This window comes from Zosterops lateralis (assembly GCF_965231275.1).
Source record: "Zosterops lateralis genome assembly, chromosome: Z".
NCBI classification, from domain to species: domain Eukaryota; kingdom Metazoa; phylum Chordata; class Aves; order Passeriformes; family Zosteropidae; genus Zosterops; species Zosterops lateralis.
The window spans coordinates 75187491-75211515 of record NC_139800.1 but is presented as its reverse complement, the minus strand read 5'-3'; positions in this window follow the sequence as shown (position 1 = coordinate 75211515).

Genomic DNA, 24025 nt, shown 5'->3' with positions numbered 1-24025 from the left:
GTGTTGAAAATCTTTCATCTGCCTCTGACAAAATTATTTTGTCTTTCAGGAAGGACTTATTTCCTGACGTGGAGCTGCAACCTTTTTCCTCCAGAAGTGAAACCTACGTCCTTGCTTTTAATTTTTTGGTGGGCCTGGAACAAGGGATCCAGCATGTCTTGGGAAGCTTTTGAAACAGCTCTAGGAAAGGCAGAAAAAACCCTGGGAGTTCATTCAAGGGTCTGGCTTTTACCAAACATGTGAACTGAACACTCCGTGACCCCAAGTGGATAAAGGCAATTCATCTGATTTATACACCTGCAAACATAATGCTGCTCCATGCAAAAGTGGTGAGTGAATGCTCTCTGGTGACCATTTATGAAGGCAGAGTGTTAAAAGTGTTAATATGATCAATAAAAAGGGAAAGGGCCTGGGAGTAGGACTCAATCTAAGCTGTCGAAGCTTTACAGAACATTGCCACTGAAATAAATATTTAGTAACTCTGCACTAAAGGTGCTGTTCTTTTGACAGGATGAGTTTCATGCCTCACAGCACAAAAGTTATGAGATTTCAGTCAGTAATCAAATAACTGTATTTTTTTTTGTGTGTGTGTGAAAAAAGACATTGCTTCTTTTTCCTCTGACTAACTGGTGATTAAAAGAAATAGTCCCACCTTATATCCCCCCTGCCCTCCATGCTTTCCATTTTTGGGGAAAAAAATAAGAACAGGTGGGGTGGAGGGGAAAGAGTACAAAGAGAGAAGAGGAAGAGGTGAAACAATAGGAGAAAGTGTGCATTAACCACTTGAAATTGTTGTGGGTGTGCAATAGATGCCACTACATGACTCTATTACATGGTCTGAGTCTGGGGTGGAATTGTGGTTGCCTGAACTTAAAAATGGTCCAGATCTCACACATCACAGGGAATGCACTGAGACTTAGACATGAATAGTATTTGGATATAATATTAGTTTCAGTTGGAAAATAGATCACTTTTTTCTCACTGCTATGAGATTACTGTGTCATGTATGACAGGATGTTATTTTGTAGATATTTTGCTATTAATTAATTTTACAAATTCATTTTTAGACTAAATTCAGACCACTTCCCATAGAGCTTCCAGCTGTGATAGCACGGTGGTGCAGAAATATGTGTAAGTAACACATAAATAATAAAATTGTGTCATGTTTCAGATGAGAAGCTGGAGATTTTTAGATAACTGAGGACTGGCAGGTAAGAGAAGTTACATCCTTGGCAAGGTGTTCCTGCTATGAAATACCTCAATAATGTTGCCTCTTAAAATGTTTTCTGTCTGCTGGAATCCTCCAGGGGAGTACATGGACCTTGAAATAATTTCCCTGAGTATTTCCAACACATCAGCCTCTGGGGACTACATCACACCCACCAAAGGCCATTTTTTAAAGTCATAAAATTTTCTTAACTATGAAGGGCAAAGCTGCAAGGGCATATTTACCTGGTAAGAAGTTACCTGTGTCAGGTGAACGGTTTGGACAATGCTGCTGGAAACCATCAGGAGAGAGGGGGAAGGTACAGGGAAACCTGTGCTGGTGTGAAATAAATTATTTGACATTGAGCAGCTCAGAACTGGAACATGCTCTGGAAGAGAGGAGGGGTGATAAATTGGCACATGAGTGTCCTTGAATTCCCACAGTGTGACTAGTCATTTTCTTGGAGATAGTGAGGGAATGCCTCAGAACACAGGAAAGTCTCCTAAATAAAGAAAATTTTGGTAAATAAATAGCAGAAGTAGCTCTTTTTTAAAAACGGGCTGCAGCCATTAGCAAATTAGTTTGTTTCTCATCTAAACTGGGTGTATTTCATATGTTTCAAGTTCAGAAATAACTTAAAATGCCTTGAATTATATTATTGCTTGGTGCCTAGGACAAGCAGGGAGGATAACTAAACACGGGTAACATTTCTGTAATAATGAGGTAATTTTTACTGGTTTTCTTTTCTTTTCTTTTCTTTTCTTTTCTTTTCTTTTCTTTTCTTTTCTTTTCTTGAAAGCTGTTATTTGAAAGACAAATAAAACACTAATTTTTTAATTAGTGTTTAATTACAAAAGTATTTTTTAAAGTAATTTTTAAAGTAATTTCTGAAAACACCTCCATCAGTGTGATTCTGAAGTCACCCCCCAGTGGCAGCCTGAATTGGGTTCTAACACCATTTTCAGCTGTTCTCTGCTTTTCAGCAGCACTTTTGACTCTCTCCAATCAGGGTAATTATATTGAGGCCAGCCTCAGGTGTCCTGGGCTGTTATCTTTTCCTGTGAGCAAATATGCCTAGGGAAATGAAAACATTGAAATGTACCTGTTCTCAGATGAGGTCTCACATGTACTCTATGATGCAACAAATCTTCACCGGTTTTGTGTTTTTTTGACTTATCTCCATAAAACTCCTAGGAAAAATCACATCTCTAAGAAATCCTGGGTGAAGTTTCGTGTGTGTTCAAGAATATTTTTTTTCTGTGTATTTTTCTCTCAGTCACTATGAGAAACCTCTTAATATAATTTTAATATTTGTTTGCTGAAGATATTGCCTTAGCTCCCAGGAGAAGACTTTTTAGTGAGATATCCCAGTAGTGGAAATTGCTTTTTTTATATATCTTGGTACTTAATAAAAGTGTTGATTTATTCAGTTTTACTTTTTAACTTCTTAAATGCTCATGCTTACATGAGTCCTGCTTTTAAATGTACTGGGCATGCTGGAGTGGGGAGTGGAATCCACACTGTAACTCTCTGTAGTAATTTATAACACTGTTAGCTCAAGTAATTAATATTATTTTAGTTGTTTTGTTTATATGTTAGGGTTTTCTCATGATGTTGCGTTTTGTTTTGGCAGGAGAGGTGAGGATGGTAAGAAGTAAATTCCTCTGTAATAAAGGAACACATTATTGCCTTCATGCCACTCAATATATTCCCTGCATTTTTTTTTTCTGATTACTCATGTGGCTGTTGTGAGCATGAGGTTTAATTGCAAATATAGATAAATACCCCAATATATTTTATTTACATAAAATATATAAAAATGTCTTGGTTAAATGAATAGTTTATTATAGGATGAATTATATATTAAGGCTTTTTTCTAGTAGCTTAAGTTATTTTTTGTAGAGCTTATTTATTGCATAAAATTGATAGTTTCAAGGAAAAGGTCTTCTGCTTCCTTGCCTTTTCTTTTTTTGGCTAAGTTTAAAGATCCCAGCTGTCTTGCTAAGGTAACCATTACTAAATATATTTTAGAACACAGTGCAATTTTCCCTGAGCCTTTACTGTATCGACTTTTGTAGAAGGAAAAAAAAAAAAAAAAAAAAAAAAAAGCCTGCACAGGACGTGGCTAAATATCTGGTAATTTAAAAACAAACAGAAAATAAAAGGGAAAGGACATATAGTCAAAAAGAAAGCTTTTGAAAGCACAGAATCCTGGCTTCAGATTGCCTCCAGTGAAAGTGCAATTATTGACTTCAGTGGATGTTGAGTGATGTCAGCACTCATACATCTCATATATTTTTATCTTTCAAGCCTATTTTTTTTTTTAAGGATGATACTTACCTGATGTAATAAAAAACCATAAAATTGCATTTGAGAATCAGGTGGATGAGGTGAACTGTGAGATGCTGCAGCCAAAACCTGACCTGTACCTCAGGTCCTGTGAGCTCCAAATTCTGCTACATGTGATGGGGAGACAACCTGGCCATGTCACTCCACAGCTCATAAAAAGTAGTTTTTTACAAACCAAGCGTATTTATTTTGGCTTACTGCAGTAAAACCTTTCTATAAGGACCTCCTCAGCTTTATCACAGAAGTCACACAGGGCAAATTTTGTCTCAGTCAAATAAATTTGTTATTTTGCAACTGTCAAGCAGAGCTCAAGTAGAGCACTTTGGAGTAACTTACAAGCGAGCAGAAGCCCCATGTCCTGGCGTTAAAAGGAGGTGTATTTCAAAGGTTAAATCTCATGAAAGTCAGAGGAACTTCTAACCCATTCATGGTTACAGAAAACTTTTATTCACAGCTACAAAGAACTTTCAACTGCAGCTCTCCGAGGGTTTAAAATGCTGGTTTGTTTTTCAAAAATAGTATAGCAAACCCCATATTTGGAAGCCTTATTCCAGGTTATATTGAGTTATTACCTTGCCAAATGGCCATCCTTAATGGCTCATGTGTTTCTTTGCAGAGCTAAGAGCAGGTTGGACATTCTTAATTACACACATTTGTTATTTACACTCCAGTCAGCATTTCGGAACACCACAGAAATATCCTGAATATACATGTTTGTAAAAGAGTGGTAACATTTCTATATTTTCCAGCAGTTGAATGCTGTAAATTCATCACTGGCCCTTTCTCCTTCTTGTATCTGTATATAGTCCCCATTCACCAATATCTATGAGTGAATATATATTTCACCAGTAAAACATTCTTCTACAATAGGTTTCCAGGTACTTCACCTTCAAAGCAATTTTTTTCACCTGTTTTATACACAAACCATCACCTAACTTCTTTTAAGCCTTCATTTAAACTTAATTTCACAGCAAACTCATTTCAAACTCAGCTGTCCAAACTTCACATTTTGTGTCGTAATTATCTGAACATTTTTGAAACTATTCAATCTTTTTTTTTCCCCCAATCATATCTTTTACTTGCAATGAGGCTGGTCTCAACACACAGCTACATACAAAGCTAAAAATATTTTTTTCTCTTCTTATACAATTTTTTGTCCTTACTTTTTCCTCAGAATGGGCACTGTTTGCCCCTCTGGGCTCAGAGGATAATGGCTGTAGGTGTGCTCTGCAAGTGACACAATCCACAGGTCTGCTGCAGGGTCATTTTGCTGCTGGAGACAGTTTCCTGACTTTAGATGAGACATAATGCACATTGTGTAAAACACCAGGAGATCTGAATTCATCAGGGTATTATTGGATGCTTCACAGTGGCTCCTGCTCGTTTTGATATTGGTGGATTTTTTTTTGTGTGTGTGTGTTTTCCTTTTTTTTTCTTTCTTTCTTTTCCTTAAAAAAAATAATATTTATTTTGTTCTTTTCATAACCATTGCTGAAGGTGCTGGGTACATTTTACACTTTCAGGTCTTCTTGGTGTCTCTTTTCATGGCTCTTATTGATCAGGCAGCTGGATATCCTGCTCCAACAGGCAGCTGTCAACAAGCCAACACACAACTCTGCTGAGACACATTTTATGCTTCCGGGGGGATAAATCAACAATTTTTGTTTTCCAAGTGGTTGCTGAGCTCTGTCATTATTCCTTTAAACTATCTTAATACTGAACTGGTTTTCTTTTCACTCATATTATTATCCATTACTATACAGCAAATTCCTTAGTGGTGTTGAAGGATATTTTGATTTTCCATAGAAGAAACTAGATTTTGAAAAATCTACTTGTGTGGGGAAAAAAATAAAAAAGTTGGTTCTCATTAGCTACGCTGCTATTCTTTCAGTTTCTACCCATAATTCTATGAGGTGTCAGTCTATTTTTTCTCCTGGAATGCTCAATTCCAAGATCTCCTCAGACTGTAATCATGCCTTTTCATTAAATGTGTGGGGGTTTTTGTCTAAAGTCACACAGACCTTCATATAGAAATAAAGCACAGGTCATATTCTTAAGTTTCATATCTGATTTTTAAAATCTAAAATTAATGTAATATTAATGTACTATTCATTAATAAAAATGAATTTTCATTATGCATTTAATTAATTATTGTCTCAGGAAGTTGTAGCTGATACTTCTATGCCTAGAAGGGCATAATTATGTTCAATTCAAACTTTACCTCCCCAAGTTGGGCTTACAGAGTTTTCTGCACAACTTCTCTGAGATGCAGCTCTGTGTAAGGTACACATCCTAGGAAGGGTCTGAGAAACCATACTTGTGATTCCTAAACTAGGAAAAAAATGCCCATTAATGCAAATTTGTCTCCTTTATTTTTGTGTAAGAATGGAATTAGCTGGCAAAAAGCCTAGCAGCTTTGTTTCTTGTAGAATCATGGAATCAGAGTGGTTTGGTTTGGAAGGGGCCTTAAAGAACATCTCATTCCAAACCCCTTGCTAATCTTTCTGGTTTTTCTTTATCGAAAAACCATAATAAACCAAAACAAAACCAACAACAATAAAACCTCCCAACAACCAGTAATTAAAATTATTTTTTGCCATGATTGGCTGCAAAGTTGAAAATACTTACGCTTTCAAGTAACATTGTAGTGTAATGCTCCCTGATTTCTTATTAAGTCTCAATAATAATCTTTGTTAACAACTCAAAATTGTTACTGCAAATTTTGATTATTGTAATTTGTATAAGATAAGCCATGCATGTTTTTATTCAATGACCCTACGAAAGGGATCTTTTCCTCCATATTCTTCCTTGAGTAAAAAGATGAAATATATTTCACAAGGGCAGCTTTTCTTCTTAAGGGTTTTAAGTGCTCCAATGAGCATCTGAAAATGAAGGATATTCTGTGCACATGAGTTGAGTGGAATTCAGTCTCTTGCCATTGACCACAAAAAAACTGAGGCATTTTTCAGCCCTGGAATTGGTTTCCAGAGGATGGATGTTGTGAATACAGCATCAGCTATTCCAAGTGCTTATAAACAATTTAACCTTGTGGTTTTTTTTGTATTTCAGTAGAAAATAGAATGAAATATGTATCCACTGATTTGGGCTTAGGCATTTAAAATTATATCCTATATCACTTCAGCCTGAAAACTTTATATTCCCAGCCAAAGAGAAACAGATAACTCAGAAGGTTGGGGCATGAGAAAGTAGCAACAGAAAATATCTATTAATATTTAAAATTCCTTCTTACCAAAGATAGGCTTTTTTTTTCTAATGTTTTATCAGAACCCAAAGAACAGCAAGACAAATGTTTATTCCTAAATTAAATATTCCACACTACATTTACTTTTTCATATGTGTGCATACCCATGTATTTTATAGTTTAAGATTTCACTAGTGGACTCTGTTAAGACTTTTGGATTTTTTTTTTTTTTTTTTTGCCACAGTTGATGTTAGCAGTTTAGCAGGAATAAACATGGTGTAGCACAATTGCTGACTGAGTATGAGGAAAAATGTTGTACAAAAAAGTGGTAAAACCCAGAATAAACTCAAGGTGTCATGGATTGTGTCCTGAGAAACTTCCTGTGGTAGACAAATTTGCAAAGGACAAAATATCTGGGGAAAGATGATTTCAAAAGAAATTGTTAATCACATTTATGTGCCTGAGTGGATTGTTGCTTTACACTTCTGCAAAATCATGGCATGTCAAGAAGGGGAAGTCCTCATGAAGCTGGTCAAGACTAAGAAGGATCTCACAGAGAACCACTGGAAGAAGAAATGTGTGGTTTTCCCCTTCTGGAGGTTTCCCTGTCCCCTTGTGCTTCTCTTGGGATGTTCTTCCTCATGGGCATTGTGCTGGTGCCACAGGTCACCCCTTCCCTGTGCAGGTCCTGTGCCACAAGAGCCTCAGCAGCTGTCTAACCAGTAGTTATTCTCCAGGACATAAGGACTCTGTGCCAGCATAGCAGCCTGAATGACCCGAGTTTCTGGGATTTCAAGGTTTCCACGCTGGATTCTGCAGTTGCTCCATGCCCTGCCAATGTCCCCATGAAGTTGTGTAAAACCCTATTTTATTAACATTTATTATTTCTGCTGGTGCTTCACAGGCTGGGTGAACACATTAATGATCTCTGCACATGGGAGGCTCCAGGATTCTGCTGCTAACAGTATTTCCATTATGTTTTTCAGGTGTGCACCCTCAGAATTCACCAGGATAACAAAAGCATTGCTTTTCACAACTTCTGTGTTACTAAAGGGAAAAAAAAAAAAAAAAGGATAAGCTGAAATTCTACAATGCTTCTAATTGTCAAGACACTGCAGTTATGTGAGCAATGAGCAGTAATAATACCACCTTTCCAGTCTTTTTACTGTTGGGTGTCATGAAAATAAATAGTGATCGTTTTGGTTTTGGAGGAGACTGCAAACAAGGAAATCACGTTTAAAATTAGATACTACAGTTATCCTTTCTTTTCTCTTTCAATTTTCTTTGCAGAGGCATTGGAAGGTATTTTTAAAGTAATCTTTTAACTACTATTATTTTGGTCCATTTCATAATGTATTTTGAAGCATAAATCCCATCATTTTATTCTTTCTGTTTTGTCATCCCTTTGAAGCTATGTAGTATAAATCACAGACTAATGTGAAATGAACTAATAAATTGGTACATAATAGGCAATTTCTTTGTATCTGCTGAAGTATTTCACCCGCACTAATAAATACATTATACTGAATATTTGTAAGTGGCTTTTGAAGAATGCAAATTCAGAAATCTATACTTCTGGAGAAATTTAAACTCTTGACATTCAGTGCTCTGAGAAGACACAGGAGTTTGGGCCTAGATCATTTTGTTTGTTTTGTATTTGTTTTCCTGGTGATAAAAACACAGTTACCAGTAGCCATGGAAGTCATTTGGGGAAAGAAACTCCAGCTAAGCACTGCAGAAAATAATCTCTTTATGATGACCTTGTGTCAGTGCCAGTACAAAACTGTCTTCACAGCTGAATGCTCTAGCCCTGGGGATTACTAATGATGGAAAGTAATAGCTTTTAAACTTCCAGTCACCTGAGCTGTGTGTCATATACATTTATTCCCGTCGGAATTTTAAAAATGCATTTATGCAGTATCTTTGGGGATGTTTTCAGAACAGCAGTATCACCTTGGTGATAAATTCACATGAATTTTGGGCACATTGCAGTAAGACGCTGTTAGTGATGAATTACCTCCAGGGAGCCCAGGAGCTCAGAGCTGCATGGGGCAATCTAAAAAACACTGGTCACTCTCTGTTGTGTGGGTGTTCAGTACATCTAGTAAAATACTCTCTGGAAATGCTCAGGGAAACAAATCAGCAAAATATCTATAAGAATTCCTCATTTGTTTCTGTTCAGAGATACAGATAAAAACAATCATGTGGATAATGAGAAGAAAACCCCAAAGACTTACAGGCTTAAAATACAAGCCTTATTTCTATCTACACATCCGTTCCCTACTGAGCACTGCCCTGGCCAGCCCAGGTTTGAGACATCAAACCCTGAAGGTGTCAGGTGTTCTTTTTTTGAAAGGTTCTACATCACCTTACTCTGCATGTAGGAAGACAGTATATTTATAATCAATATATTTTTGGATATCTCTCATTTGTTTGGAATCTAATGCTCATTATTAATGCCAGACACAGTGAAAACATGAAGCAGAGAAGCAGTGCTTTGCCAGAGATGCTTATAGCTCAGAATGGTTTGGGTTGGAAGGGACCTTAAAAATCATCTCCTTCCACCCTCTGCCATGGGCAGGGACACCTTCCACTATCCCAGGCTGCTCCAAGCCCCAATGTCCAACTTGGCCTTGGACATTCCCAGGGATCCAGGGGCAGCCACAGCTTCTCTGGGCACCCTGTGCCAGGGCCTGCCCACCCTCCCAGGGAACAATTCCTTCCCAAGATCTCATCTAAATCCATGTTCTTTCAGCTTATGATGTAACCATTTGCAGTTTAGGTGAACCTGAGGTGAAGTGTACAGCTAAGTGGCTGCACTGCAAGATAGCTACGTGGTGTTAATTGAGAATTACTTAATGTATTCAGTCTTTAAGGAAAGGAAATTATCTACTTTCAGTTGACTTATATTTTCTTTTTAGCTATTTTTGAAATTTATCGAGACTTTTTTTTTTTTTTTTAATCTCTAGCTGGAAGTGGATCATTAGTCACAGACGAACAATTGGCATGGGAAAAAAAACCAAAACATGTGCCTTAGCAAGTACAGAATTCAATAATGCAAAAAAGTGTATAATATGATTGTATGTAAAGATTCTAGTGAGGCATTTCACATAATGGTTCATAAAATTTGCCCTGGAATGTATAACTCAGGTCAATTGGGAAAAGCATGAAGAGAAAATTACCAGAAGATCATTAAAAAGTGCCATGATAAACAGTAATGTGCTAGGGAGTTGGAAGGTTGCTGTTGAGAAATCAAAAGGATTAACACCCACTGTCAAACACTCAACAACAACATAAGCTGTGTTTCTTTACTAGCTTCTAGACAATTTTTTTTTCCTCTATCTTTATACAGCAAATATCTCTGTGATAAAGAGCATTGAAAGTCCTCCCAGTGTCTGGAGGGTGCTGTCCAAACCAGGTAAACCTTCAGGCTTATCAGCAATTTATCAATAAACCTGGCTCCACTTTTCTTTTCTTTTTCAAGCCACTTCTGCCTGTCAAGAACCAGATTTTGACAGCAATTAGCACAGCGCTATCACCGAAGACTACCCTCTCCTTTGTAATATTGAAATCTTGTCTTTGGCTTTGACAATAAAGCTAAAAATAATCATCTGCTTCCAACAAAACCCATCTCGGGGGATTACATGTGAAAACAGAGCAGGTACACTCTGCTGGATCCTTCGTGAGTAAAACAAAAAGTCACCACAGTTGGCAAGTGACAATTTTTTGAAAGTTTTAAAATGTCCCCATGGCTGCTTCTGTCTGAAAGGGCTGATTATTGACTGCTGCAGATTTCATAATTTTTCTCAGGCTGAGACAGTTTAATTTTATCTGCTGGGAAAAGTGATGAAAAGAAAAACAACCCACCTAGTGGAACCAGCATAAGCTCTCAGAGGATGATGGAACATAAAACAGCACAGCATATATGGTCAGGTGGTTTAATGATACAGTTTTGTTATTTTGTGGTAATTAATGTCACTTGCATGAAAGCTCATCCCTAAAATATATTGATTTACTCAGAAATTATCTGCTCCAATGGTACCCTTAGGGACAGCTGTGAGTAATAACAAAGGGAAGAGATGTTGGAGCTGGATGGATATTCAGACAGATTGGACAGACAGGTGATTTACATGAGTGCAAGGTATATAGGTTCAGTCCTTCTAATTAAAGAAGAAATCACAAAAAAGATATGGAGTGAATCATTTCTCATGTTGTGTGACTGACATGGGAACTTTCTCCCCTCTGCACTCATTCTGCTGCTTGTGAGATCATTACCTTTATGATTCAATGTTCACTTCTCTTTCCATCTCAGATTTCTTATGTAACCAGTTTTGTTAATTTCATTTTTTTATTCTGCCTTCATTGCCAGGGATTAGAGAGGTGTCTTAACACCCAAGAGTAATTTTACTGAAGTAAGGTTGTTTCTCATCCTCTGAGGATCTGTCAGCACCCTTCCTTGGATTTGTTACACACAGATATTCAAGTTGAAGAAAATAATTATGGACAGCAGCCTTTTTATTTCTGTGCTACTATAGGGTGACAGAGGAGCTGTACACCAAATTCTGTGCTGACCTGGTACTGAAACTACTAGCAAAATCTGTTTTAATTTTAAGCAGCTGACAAGGGGCAAAGGGGGTGGTTCACTGACATCAAGAGCAGGGACTATTTGTAGGAGAGGAGTGCTGCTAAAATGTCCAGGTTTTTAGTTCATCATCACCATGAGATGAAACGGGTTTTAGAGACAATCACACAGATTTTACAGCATTGTTATTGACACAGTCAAACATTGCAGGAGTTTTGCAGGAGTTTGATAGCAAGGCACAGGCACAAGGTTTCACCTGGGAAGTAAAACTGTGGGCAAACACCCACGAGCTCTTTCACATTCTCCAGTCCTCCTCTGCACCTGAGAAAAAGTGATGCCACTTGCTGTGATGAGCCCCAGCAGGAAACAGAAGCCATCCTGCTCATCCTTCCCACCCTTGAAAGACACTGAATCAAAGTGAATTCAGTTTGTAATTACAATTGCTTTGTCCATGCAGGAGCCTTTCTCATATTGCTCCGGTTAAATACACACTGGCATTTTTATATCTTGTCCAGAATGCAGGAAAAAAAAAAAAAGACAAATTGCTGAAATATCCTCCCTTTGGTACTGGAAAATAAAAAGCATGTGAAAGAGAATAACAAGATGTAAATGGTATAGAAACTAAGGAAATAAATGAACTGGAGAGCTTTTTTTTTTTTTTTTTTTTTTTTTTTTTTTTTTTTTTCACTTCTCTTATACTTTCTGGTCATCTCTATAAAAACTTAGTGGTAAAACCCTATATCTAATGAACCCATATAATTGCTGTCATATCCATATAATTACTACTGTTTGAAATCCCACTTTATTGGAATTCCAGCATTCCCCTCATCCCCTTTATTTTTCTCTGCCCTTACTGGCCTATAGTTCTAAATTGCATGCTTATCTCCCAAAAAGGTTTTAAAAGCATAATGTATTCATGTAAAAAAAGATCATAGTGACAATTGAAAGGATCTCTTGAATAGCATCTCTTCTAGTAGTCTTGTTCAAGCTGTGCTACATTATTTCTTTGTCAAAGAGTAAGAAATGCACAGTGTGCCTTCTGAGCTCCTTGTCTTTAGGGACTGAGGAGTACAAAGCAGAGTGAACTCTGATACAACAAAGATTTCAAGATAAACATATTTAACAATTATCCTCAGCGTTATGAGGGAAAGATCAAGCAAAACTAATCAATTTTTCCAAATCAGAGATTCAAACTCATTAAAACAAAAAAGAAAACAAGCAGAAGCCTGCCTTTATTCTTCCCAGTACCATCCACATGGCCATGTTCCATCTAGACGTTCTTGTCAAGAAAAGGGGAGTATCAGAACATTTCTCATGTCAGCATAACATCAAAGCAGTGCAACTGAAGCCAGCCCAGGCAACCCTGATGCAAAACTGGTCCAAGTTAAACCATCAAAATAAATACTTTGAAAACTCTGGAAGGAGCTTCATTTCCCCTACCCTGATGGCACTTTGGCAGGTCCACACCAGCCCCAGCTCTCACAGCAGCTCAGTCACAGCATCACATCTCTTCTGAGCCTGCAGAGGTTCCTACAGCTGGTATTTCCAGACCTGCACACGTCCAGCCTCGTGGGCAGCAGAGGTGTGTCAGGACCCTGCATTATGCATGAAGGTTGCTGGTTTTCACCCCTGCTGGAGAAATTCTGCTGTACTTTAGTCAAGGTTTGCCACCAGCTCCAGTATGACAGTGTTGTCAGCAGCCTGACAATTTTCTCCCAAACTCATCCTTTCAGGGGCTCTGTGCTAACCCAAGGCATGCAGGGGGGCAGAGGTGGTGAATTTAGATGTTGGTATATATATTTTTGAAGGAAAGTCTCATAAAGAACAAACGCAGTTTGTTGTTTTGCAGGGCTAACCTTGAGCTGCTTGGTTTTTTTAAACAGCCTGTTTGAGCAAGATTTATGGTCTCACCGTTTATAGGTGGCTATATTTGAGCAATATTATGTGTGTAAAGTGCATTTAAGCTATATATTTCAAAAAATTCCTTTACTTAGGAAAAGTCTGAAGGTGGAAATACATTGTCTAAAGCAGGTGATTGGCCAGAGACATCAATTAAACCTTTGCCTGCTTAGGATTTTTTATAGAAGGATTTTTATGGTTGTGCATCAGAGGTGACACATATCTATCAGTCCAAACTGTTTGCAAATTTAGAATGCACAGATCTTACAAACACTGTGGATTGCTATCTGTTTTGATTGGTCTTTTGACTTCACGACTTATTTACTTCCTTTCCTTGATGAAACTTGATTTTGTGTTAATTATTTTTTTTAAACACTCACTTTCATACTGGATTTCATGTGTTTGAAATGGCCTGGCTCAAGTCTCTATTATATTAGCTAAACCATATTACAAAACCCACTGAACTAAAGGTCTCCTACACATTTACTTGATGACTTGAGGTTTTGAGGAAGCAGTTGTCCATTGTTGCACTTCTTGAATCAATGCTGCTCCAAAGGAGTCACTGAGTTAATTTATGCTTTTAATCCCGTGGTGCTCGTTCAGTCTGGCAGCTGTGGAGAAGATCAGGGGAGGTAAAGCTGTTTCTTAAGCTGCAGTAGCTCTGAGAAAACCTGGGTCACTCTAATTACTCCCAGTCCAGGCTCAGCATCCCGGCATCCTGCCTTGTGCTTCAGAGAGCCCAGCAGTCCCCTGCACCTGGGGAAAATGAAACACAGTTTTTGTGTCATGCACTTGCAGGGATGGAGCGGAAGTCACCTGGGATGCAGCTGGATTTGCCTTTGAATGAAATCCTCTGAAGTGAAGCAGCTTAACTGCCTTTTGTCAATAATTACACCTGCTACATGAATCAATCACTAAATGGGCCATGGCGCATCTATGACATTTTCCTTGCCAAACAGAGCCCTTGGCAGGACAAAGGAGCTCTGTGCCCTGTGTGGGTCATGTTTCTGCCTTCCTCTTGTAGTGGCATCTGTGTTCTGCCCAAACCCAACCCTACAGCTGAAAAATTCTTCAATTTTTGGTTACGTGCACTGAGCTCTGCACCTGGAACTTGTTGTGCCCACGTGGTCCAACCAGTCTGGGTGCTGAGAACCTCTTCCTGATGATCAGCCTACAGTTTAGTTTCCTTCATAGATCCCTGTTTTTCTGAGTGTCCTATGACCTTCACAATTTGTCTATTTTGTAACAGTTGAATTTCTGGCCCTGCCTGCCCTTGAATTCATTTCTATATTTGTGAAAGTGGGACTGTGCTTGAAAATGTTAAACAAAGGGTGCTAGACATTTTCTGCACTTGGAAGGGAAATGTTTCTATCCAGGCATATGGGAGTTCTTCAATATTTAATTTTTAAAAAGTATTTAGTATTTGAAATAATAAAGATTAACACATGCTGACAGTTTCTGAGTTAAGCTTCTCCTCTGAGTATGTTTGTTCCTTGTGACTTCAGAACAATAAATTGTGTAAAGATGGTAGGTAGTCAAAAATAAAATATACACTCTATTATTGTTTAGATCGAGCTTGAATTTACTGAAACAGAGTAGCATTTGGTTATATTAAAAACATCTGAAACAAGGGGAAATATGTTCATGTTGAACATATACTTTCTTCAAAAGAATCGTCAATATTTTTAGATTAAATATCCAGAAGCAGACACTTCTGAAAATGTATGTGATTAAGAAATATGACTAGAAGCAGAAAACAATAATCTGAATTTACTCCCTTCCCCTCTAATTTCTATTAGTAATGACGTAGAACTTTACCTACAGAAATAAACCTAGAGAAGACCTTAGCTTTTAAGTTCTTTTCATCACATACAGGCTATTTTTTTCTTTCTTTTATTTTTCAAATAATGAGCCTAATTTTACGACATGCATTTCACATATCTTATAAAGAACAAAATACTGCTTCAATTAGAGAGAGGCTTGAGCTGCAAAAAGACTTAAGTGTTCAGCATTCATTGTCTTCCTTCAGGCTGTGAGGATAAGGCATAACCTCTCTCCTGATGGTAATTGTTTGCTGCTTTTATCACATTCATTTTCCCTCCCTCTCAAAATATGGCTGAAGAAGGATGGAAGAATAGGAATGGCTTCTGCAAGAGGGATTGAGCAAGCCTTATCCTCAAATATTACATAGCATTCCACAAAACGGTAAGATTCATCCTCTGCATTAATAGCCTTGGCTGTCTGCATAATATTTGACTAGAAAATGCTACACTTTATGAATTTAAAACTGCATCACTGAAAATAAAAGGAAGACCTGAATTAGATGCACACTTAATTTTTTATTAGTACATTTGCATGATGCATCTGTTCTAGGCAATATTCTCAGAAAAATGTGGTTATAGACTCACAGAATGGTTTGGGTTGAAAGGGACCTTCAAGATTATCTCGTTCCACCCCCTGCCATGGGCAGGGACACCTTCCACTGTCCCAGGCTGCTCCAAGCCCCAGTGTCCAACCTGGCCCTGGACACTGCCAGGGATCCAGGGGCAGCCACAGCTTCTCTGGGCACCCTGTGCCAGGGCCTCCCCACCCTCCCAGGGAGCAATTCCCTCCTAATACCTAATCCAAATCTATTTACCTTCAGCTTAAGGCAAATTCCCCTTTGTCTGGTCACTGCACATCCTTGCAAAAAATCTCTCTCCAGAACCCCTTTAGGTACAGGAAAGCTGCTCTAAGGTGATATCTAATATTTCCACTTCCTTACTTCTGAATTAATTTGGATTAAGATCAACAAACAACTTTCGGAGACCACAATATATTAAAATCCTGCAGAACATGCTGACTTTGAGATGCAAGCTGATGGAATCAGAACAGAAAACAAAGGGGCATGAAACAAACCACTGTACCCAGGGGTCAACACAGAGCTGATGGCGTTGCAGAGGCTAGAGGAAAAAACCTGTATGTGTCTGAGAGGCTCCTAGATCTGGCAAAAAGTCCTGACCTAAATAATGTACAAGAACAGAAAGGCTGAATAATGTTGTCTCTGAGTTTGGTGGTGAAGTTCCAAGCGTAAGGAACACCCACAGAAGTGGAAAACACACATTTGGCTGCATTTCAGAATCAGATGGGCTTCAGATGATGAATTGAACTAGTCAACCAAGTTATTGTGTCAGAACAAGGCAGGTAGAACAGTGCAATGGAAGAAAAATCCTCATCTGATGGGCTGGGTGCTGCTCGCAGCCTCAGTGACACCAGCAGACTCATTGTGCAGTGCCACTATGGTTTTCCTTTGGGTCTCTCCGGGAAAGAAGGGGCAGATTTCTGCTCCTCCTGCAGAGAGAAGGGGCAGATTTCCCTCTGCCATGGCTATCCAGGAAGGTTGTGTGGGTGCTCCCATCCTCACTGCTCTCTCTCAGGTCAGTCTCACACCTGCATATCCTGTGCCACATCTTGTAGTGGCCACTACAAGGAGGTGCCAGAGTGGAAGGGCACCATCACAGCTGCAGGCACGAGGGAGGAAAACCCCTACAAAATTTGTGCCTCAGTTACTACCTTCCCCGAGAACAGCTTCTGGCACATCCTCTCTGGCTTGCAAATAAATCTGATGTTTTTCTTCCCGTGTCATGTTTCTCACCTTTTATCTAGCGCCTGTTTTTCAAGTATTCACATTGCAAAACCAAACAGCGTTTTCTAGCAGAGTAAATAAGCAGAGTAACAACAGAACGTATTAGCAAGCGCTGAGTTTTCATTGTACTGAGAATTAACTCTTTGGTCTTTGTTTCATTGTCAGCTGCGAGGAATAATTAACATCGGACAAAGAACAGTGCCACTGTAAGGAGCAGCACAGCTGAGATCTCTCGTCTCATTTGCAATTATGCCTGGAGCTAACAGGATCACATAGCAGGCTGAGATCCTGCATAATTAGTTAAGAGACTTCAGTGTAATAGGAACAGGAAAAAAAGGTCATGGTGAAGAGGCAGGCAGAGATGGCAGTCATGCAGCTGTGCCTGTTTCTGCATTTTGCAGTCTGTGCAGCAGTCCCAGGCAAACCTGAGCACTTAGCCTTGATAAAACCCATCACACCTGCACACACCTGTGTGGGGCTGTGCTGCCCTGAGGAGGGCAGGGAAGTGGAGCCCCTCACAGCTTTGCTGCTCCTGCTACTGCAAAGGCATCTCAAATTCCAGCTTGCACATTCAGACACTCCTTTCTCTTCCTTCTTTTCTCACCTTCCCTCACCACTACCCCTTAACTCCAATTTAATAAAGGCTGTGGATTAGTATTCATGGGAATGATCTTTCCTGTTCTCCAAGTAACTAATTCTCCTGCATGCAATCAGATTGTTTCAAGATGAAAACAGATAAAGAAGAAGCCCCTGTGAAATAGTTAAGATGTGTATTAAGGCAACATTGACATTTGAAAGAACTTTAGCCAGAATTGTGTTATATGAATGAGTCTTTCAAGCAGGATGGCTATAAAATTAATTGAAATTAATTTAGGTAGGGATAACTCAACTACTCAGAGGCAGACCATACTTGTTAGAGACTGGGAGATCTGGAGAGTCATAGGGCTGCTGAGGGATTAAGTTCAGATGAAGATTTACCCTTTCCCCACCCCCTGTCCCTCAAAAATGAATATTCAGTCCGAATAAATTGGATAAAAATCAATAAAACCAAATTCTGTGCTGCACAGGATTGGGACAGCCCTTTTGAATGGGAGGTGCTGACTCTGCCCATGCTGTTTTTGGCAGTGGTGGCTGGAATAGCTGCATGCAGGGGCCAGCCCAGCCCAGCCCTGTCTCCTTCCACACTTGCTTCAGTTTCTGTGTGCTCTGAACCACAGAGAACATCCCAAGCCAACACCACAGGAAAGCTGTGGATTTTGAGGCAGAATGGGAGCTGGAGTCACCTTCAGTGTGACTCTACCAGCATTAGTTACCTGTTCCTAAAATCTCTTCCAGGAGCTGTGCTGATGGGAACTCAATTACTGCTGAGCAGCCAGGGAAGGACTGCTGAAACCCCACCTTTCCCCACTGCTGGAGTGCTAGCACAAGGATCTGTGTAAGATCCTCTGGGATGAGGGTTGGTGCAATCGATATTTTTACTGCAGAGCTTAAGGAGAGGCCCCTGGGAAAGATGATAAATAGGAAAAGGGAAGGTTATCAAAGTGCCTCTCCCCAGCACAGCCTGATGCACACGTTCTCTGGTTTGAAGTCTGTTACACTGGCCAGGGAGAACCAGTCCAGACTGTCTTGAGACAGTGGAGGAATGCTAATAAGCCTTTGCCTGTTCAATCAAAACACTCCTTTGCTGCAGCTCAAGAGATGATCTGGGCTGCAAAACTGTCAATACGTTAACTTGATTCACTGTGATATCAGGATACCACCAAAAGGATCATCTGTAAATACAGAGGGCTCAGAACAAGGGAAAAAAGGCAGCTTTGAGGGAATCCTCAGTAATTTACCAACAAATTGTACCAATGGAGATTTTCTCAAGACAGTGCAAGGGGATTTCAGCATCAGTTGAGAAAGATATCAGGTGAGGATCAGGGAGTGTTCCTTTGAGCCTTGGTGATACAGAGGGTGGGTGCCTGAAAGGAGCACAGCACCCATCAAAAATCACACTACAACTCACATTGGAACATCAGTGACATGTTCCACTCTCCTTCAACATAAACAAGTTCGGTGAAGTGGTTGCTTGATACCAGAGTGTTTGCTCATCTGAGCTTTTCTGGTAGCCTCAAGGGGGTATCAGGCAGCCCTTCCCTTTGGTATGATGGGGATGTTAGACCAGTACCCTACATCTCATGCACTCCATGATCTGACTTCAGGAGAATACTCATCCATTCAGGCAGTCTAAGTGCATGACAGACATGAATCTGAATAGAAAGTGACCCATTGGAGAAGAAATGAAACACAAATGCAATTTTTTTTTTGCAGGCCAGAGGAATGCTTGCGCCAGAGGTGAGGGAAAAAGATTGCTAAACGTTTTTAAAAATACCCAAACCGTTTCAGTTGAAGTGCAGTATTTTATGCCACGAAGGGATTAACTGGGACATGTTTGCTGAGACATTCCTGCTGCCCACTCTGTGTTTGCACATGTAAACTGTGCGTGCCATTCAGGCAGCTCAGCTGCTGGGCCAGGACCAGGGGTGAGTTTTCCTCCACCACATCACACCCAGCCCCTGGGCTGCTCTGGTTTGGAAGCCTGGCTTTGGACTCCCAGAAATATTTGGGGAATGTGACCGTTACTGAGTGAAAAAGCCACTTGTGAATAGCTGGTCTCACTGCCACAAGCTGAACAACACTTTCTGTCACGGCTCAGGAGCTGGAAAGGAATGGGGAGGTGGAGCAGCCAATGCAGGTGGTGAGTGGCATGTGCTATATATGTATATTATAAAAATATTGGGTCAGATTCTTCTGGAAGCCACTCTGACTCTTACCATTGTGAGCTAGAAAACCTCCTCACTCATTCCGGTCACTGGTCAGCAATGGCTCCTGAAAAATATGAAAATGAAATACTTGCAAATCCCTAAGTAAAGGGAAAAATAGCTTTAAAATAAAGAAGCACTTCTGACTTTAAGTAATACTGCCCATGCAAGCTTCTAAGGAAAGGTAACTGGGGACAAGCTTTATAGCAGGACCATTTGTGACTAGACTAATGGGGAAAGGGTTTTAAACTAAAAGAGGATCAATTTAGATTAGATATAAGGAAGAAGTTTTTTACAGTGGGGTGGTGGAACACTGAAAGAGGTTTCCCAGAGAGGTGGTGGCTGCTCCATCCCTGGAAAGACTCAAGGTCAGGTTGGATGGGGCTCTGAGCGACCTCAGAGGTTTGGTTCAGGGTGTCCCTGCCTATGGCAAGGGATTAAACTGTTTGGCTTTTAAGTGTCCTCTCCCACCCAAACCTTTCTGTGAATCTGTAGTAGCAAACTGGGGGCATAAATAAAACACCTACAAAGATGCACTGTTCTCCCCATCCTCATCAATTTTTCTTAAATGGAAGAAAATTATATCAGCCTACATCAGAAGAGCACCTAGATTAGTGATGAGCCTAATTAACATCTTTGTAATACTACTTCCACTTTTCTCTCTCTATTCTCAGATGAAATATGACATATATGACACAACCTGTAGAAAATGCAGATATATACATATATAAAAATATGTACGTAAATGTACACTCCATATTTACACAAACAACCCATGCTTTAATTGCTTACTCAGAAATTCCCCGTTAGTGCCTTTTCGCTCTTAGAAAGAAGCTGTCAACACACAGTTTAGAGAAGCTGTGAACCTGTAATAGTAGCATGAGTCACATGCAATAAAGGAATTTCTCAAAGCCAAAAATAGTAGAGGCACATCCTTCAAGAGAAAAAAACGAGAGAAGAACACCAATTGCTCTTTCTCATCCATCAGTGCTGAGAAAGAAACAACCAGACTTCTCAGGCACGACTTGCCCTCAGTGGAGCCACATGAAGATGTCCGAAATCATCTCCTTATTATCCATATGCCTTGACATAATTTCCAGAAGGATCTGTTCCATCTTCCCACAGGCACTGCCCACCCGGTAGTTCCCTGGGTGTCCTTTAATTCTCCTATTAAAAATCAAGGTTATGTTTCCTCTTTTACAGTCAGTGAGATCTCCACCAGACTGCCATGAGTTCTCAAATACGATAAAAAGTGGTTTAGTCACATCCTTTGACAGTTCCCTCATGACCCAGGGGTGCATCTTGTCAGGTCCCATGGGAACTTTCAGGTTCCTTGGATGATCTCCAGCCTCATCTCCTCCTACACTGGACAGTTCTTCACCCCCTCCCTTCACTTTCTGCACCAGAGGCACTGTAACCAGAGCACTTCTTGGTGAAACTGAGGTAAATTGTTGAGTAGCATTCAGCATTGTTCAGCATTCTCCGTGTCCTGGGACTCCCATTTTCTTCCAGAGTGGGTCCACAATTTCCCTACTTTTGCTTTTGTCACCAACATACCTACAAAAATTTTTCTTGTTGCCCTCGGAAAGATATAACTCTATTGGGGCTTTACCTTTTCTAATCTGATCCTGATTCCTTCTCTGTATGCCTCCCAGTCTAGCTGTGATTGATTCCATGCTCTAGAGATTTCTTTTTTGCGTTTTCTGTTTGTCCAGGAGCTCCTTGCTCACCCATACAGGACTCCTGGCATCTTTGTCTGATTTTTTTTTTTTTTTTTTTTTGGGATATTTTGCTCCTGAGTTTGGAGGAGGTGACCGTTGAACATTAATCAGCTTTATTGGGCTCTGTTTCCCTCTTGGATTAAACCTATCATACTGGACCAAGCAGATCCCTGAAGAGGGCAGGTTCTCCTCTCCTAAAGTCCAGGCCATTGAACTTGTGTTCAACGGGTCCTTACCACCCAAAGGATCTCGAATTCCACCGTTTCACAGTCACCACTGCCCCGCTTGGTAGGTTTAGTTTTTGGGAAGTCAGGAAGAAAAGGTAGGTGGGCTAAGTTATTAGTTATTAGGAAGGAATTGTTCCCTGGGAGGGTGGGCAGGCCCTGGCACAGGGTGCCCAGAGAAGCTGTGGCTGCCCCTGGATCCCTGGCAGTGCCCAAGGCCCAGGCTTGGAGCAGCCTGGGACAGTGGAAGTTGTCCCTGCCCATGACAGGAGATTGTATTAGATGATCTTTAAATTTTCTCCCAACTCAACCCATGGTTCTCATTTGGGGTGATTGAATTCCTCCTTGTGGACCAGGGCTTGTTAACACAAGGCTGCTCCTGTCTGTCTATAGAGGGGCTCACCAACTCTTCCTGCAGTCTGTGGCACGTCCCTGCTGCCCTGTCACCTGCCCCTGCCCTGTGGCACATCCCTGCTACAAAGTCACCTATCCCTGTCCTCCCTGTGAGCTCTTTGTCATCTCCTCACCCATCCCAGCACAGCTCCATGAACTCCAGCTGGTCTTTGATTAGAGGTGATACCCTCTCCTTGTCTTCTCCTCTCTGTGCTTCCTAAAGAGCCTGTGACTGAGGCTCCCCTTCCCCAGAAATTTAGAAGGGTAAATCCATCCCAGCAGAACCTCATACAAGCCCACAGTGTGTCAGACCACAGCACCTACATCATATGGTCTGACACTTTCATCAGAAAATAGCATGTATCACTTTTTAGGGGCCCTTTGATCTTGCTTCAGTGCATCACATGTATATTTAATGCAGTCTGTGTACTTGGTTGCATTTATTGCGGCCAAGGCAGCACAATACATTTCTCCACAGCTTCTACCGACCTCTCACAGCATCCCAGAAAACAAATACATTCATTTAGTCTGCTTTTGATTTTCCAGTCTGATGCAAATGGTTGGTGACCTTTCCTAGTGTATTTTGAAGGTTGATTTCCTCCATCTAGTGAGAAGTGTGCCTGCTGACCCATCATCTGATGTGTGGCCTCAGATAACTGCAGCCCAGTTGGCAAACCAGAGAAAGAAATATTACTGGGACAAAGAGGCTGTGCTCTGGGCATTCTCCCCACCTCCTGTGCCCCACCTGTGTTTCACCAGGTGGTTTTTGCTTCCTGTACACTCCCACACATGTGGAGCCTGATTCCAGTTTGATACAAACTACACAAAACCCCAATTATTCTTACTCATATACACTGGTAAATTACATTTTGCTGCACTCCTAGAGAACTAAATTGTGAGAGCAAGGCATGTTTCTATGTTCTCCCATTCAGAAGAATTTAAAAGTACATATTTACAATGATACATGTATCACTGAAAGTTAATTTGTAATAAATGCAATATAAAGCTGCACAGCAAAGTTTTGTGCAATTTTGCCTTTTATATTTTAGATTCTTAATCTAAAGCAGTTGCCTGCATTCTAAAGTGTATCTATTAAGAAAATTATGCAAATTATATTTTAAAAAAGAAAAGACTTTGGGATCAATAAAATTATCTTTATTTAGTCCTATTTAAAAATTATCTTCTAATTTGTTTTACTTGATTTCTAAGACTAAGTGATGACAGGTCACTTAGTAATCACTAAGTGAACACATTGACCTCCTGCTATTAAATCTAAGATATAAAATGTCTCATTATGTTTACCACAGAAGTCTCAGAGACTACTGATTTCATGATGGTGTAGAGTGTTGATACTCATGTTAATCCCTTGGGTTCACCAGCAACAGATATGGGAGGATGGACATTGATAAATAGTTGCTATTCTGAAGATACTGATAATATACTCATTATTTTCTCTTGTTGTCTTCACTAGAATTCCTAGGGATATATGTTATGAAGAATGTGAGGAAAACCCACTTTCCAGTTCTTCAGGAAAAGTCCCCATGTTTTGTGAAACAGCTGCAATTTATAACCAAAAGTCACAAAGCTTCAGGATGCAGAAATTTATGACGGAAGTGCTAATTATCAGCCATAATTCTACAAAAGTGCTCTTCTTCTTGTGTGCAGAATTGCATTCTAATTTTTGTGACTGGTAGAGATATATAATAAGGGAAAATTGCAATTTTGTGACTTTTCTGATGAAAGACAACAGGCTGTAGTGAGTATTGAGTGTTGAAACTGTGTTGGGTAGACATTGTCACAGTGAGTGCTTGTGGATGGTTTTTGTCTCTAAAAGATGGTTTTTGGAGAAAGGACACAAGCTGAAACCATTATAAAACAAATGCATGTATATTTAAAGGCTCATTCAAGAAGCCACAGAAGCTTCATCTCTCTTCAGTAAACAGACTATTTTTATACAATTTAATTGTTTAAATTGTTTGGGAGCAAATGGCTTTTCCATGTTCTACTTTAATCTCTAAG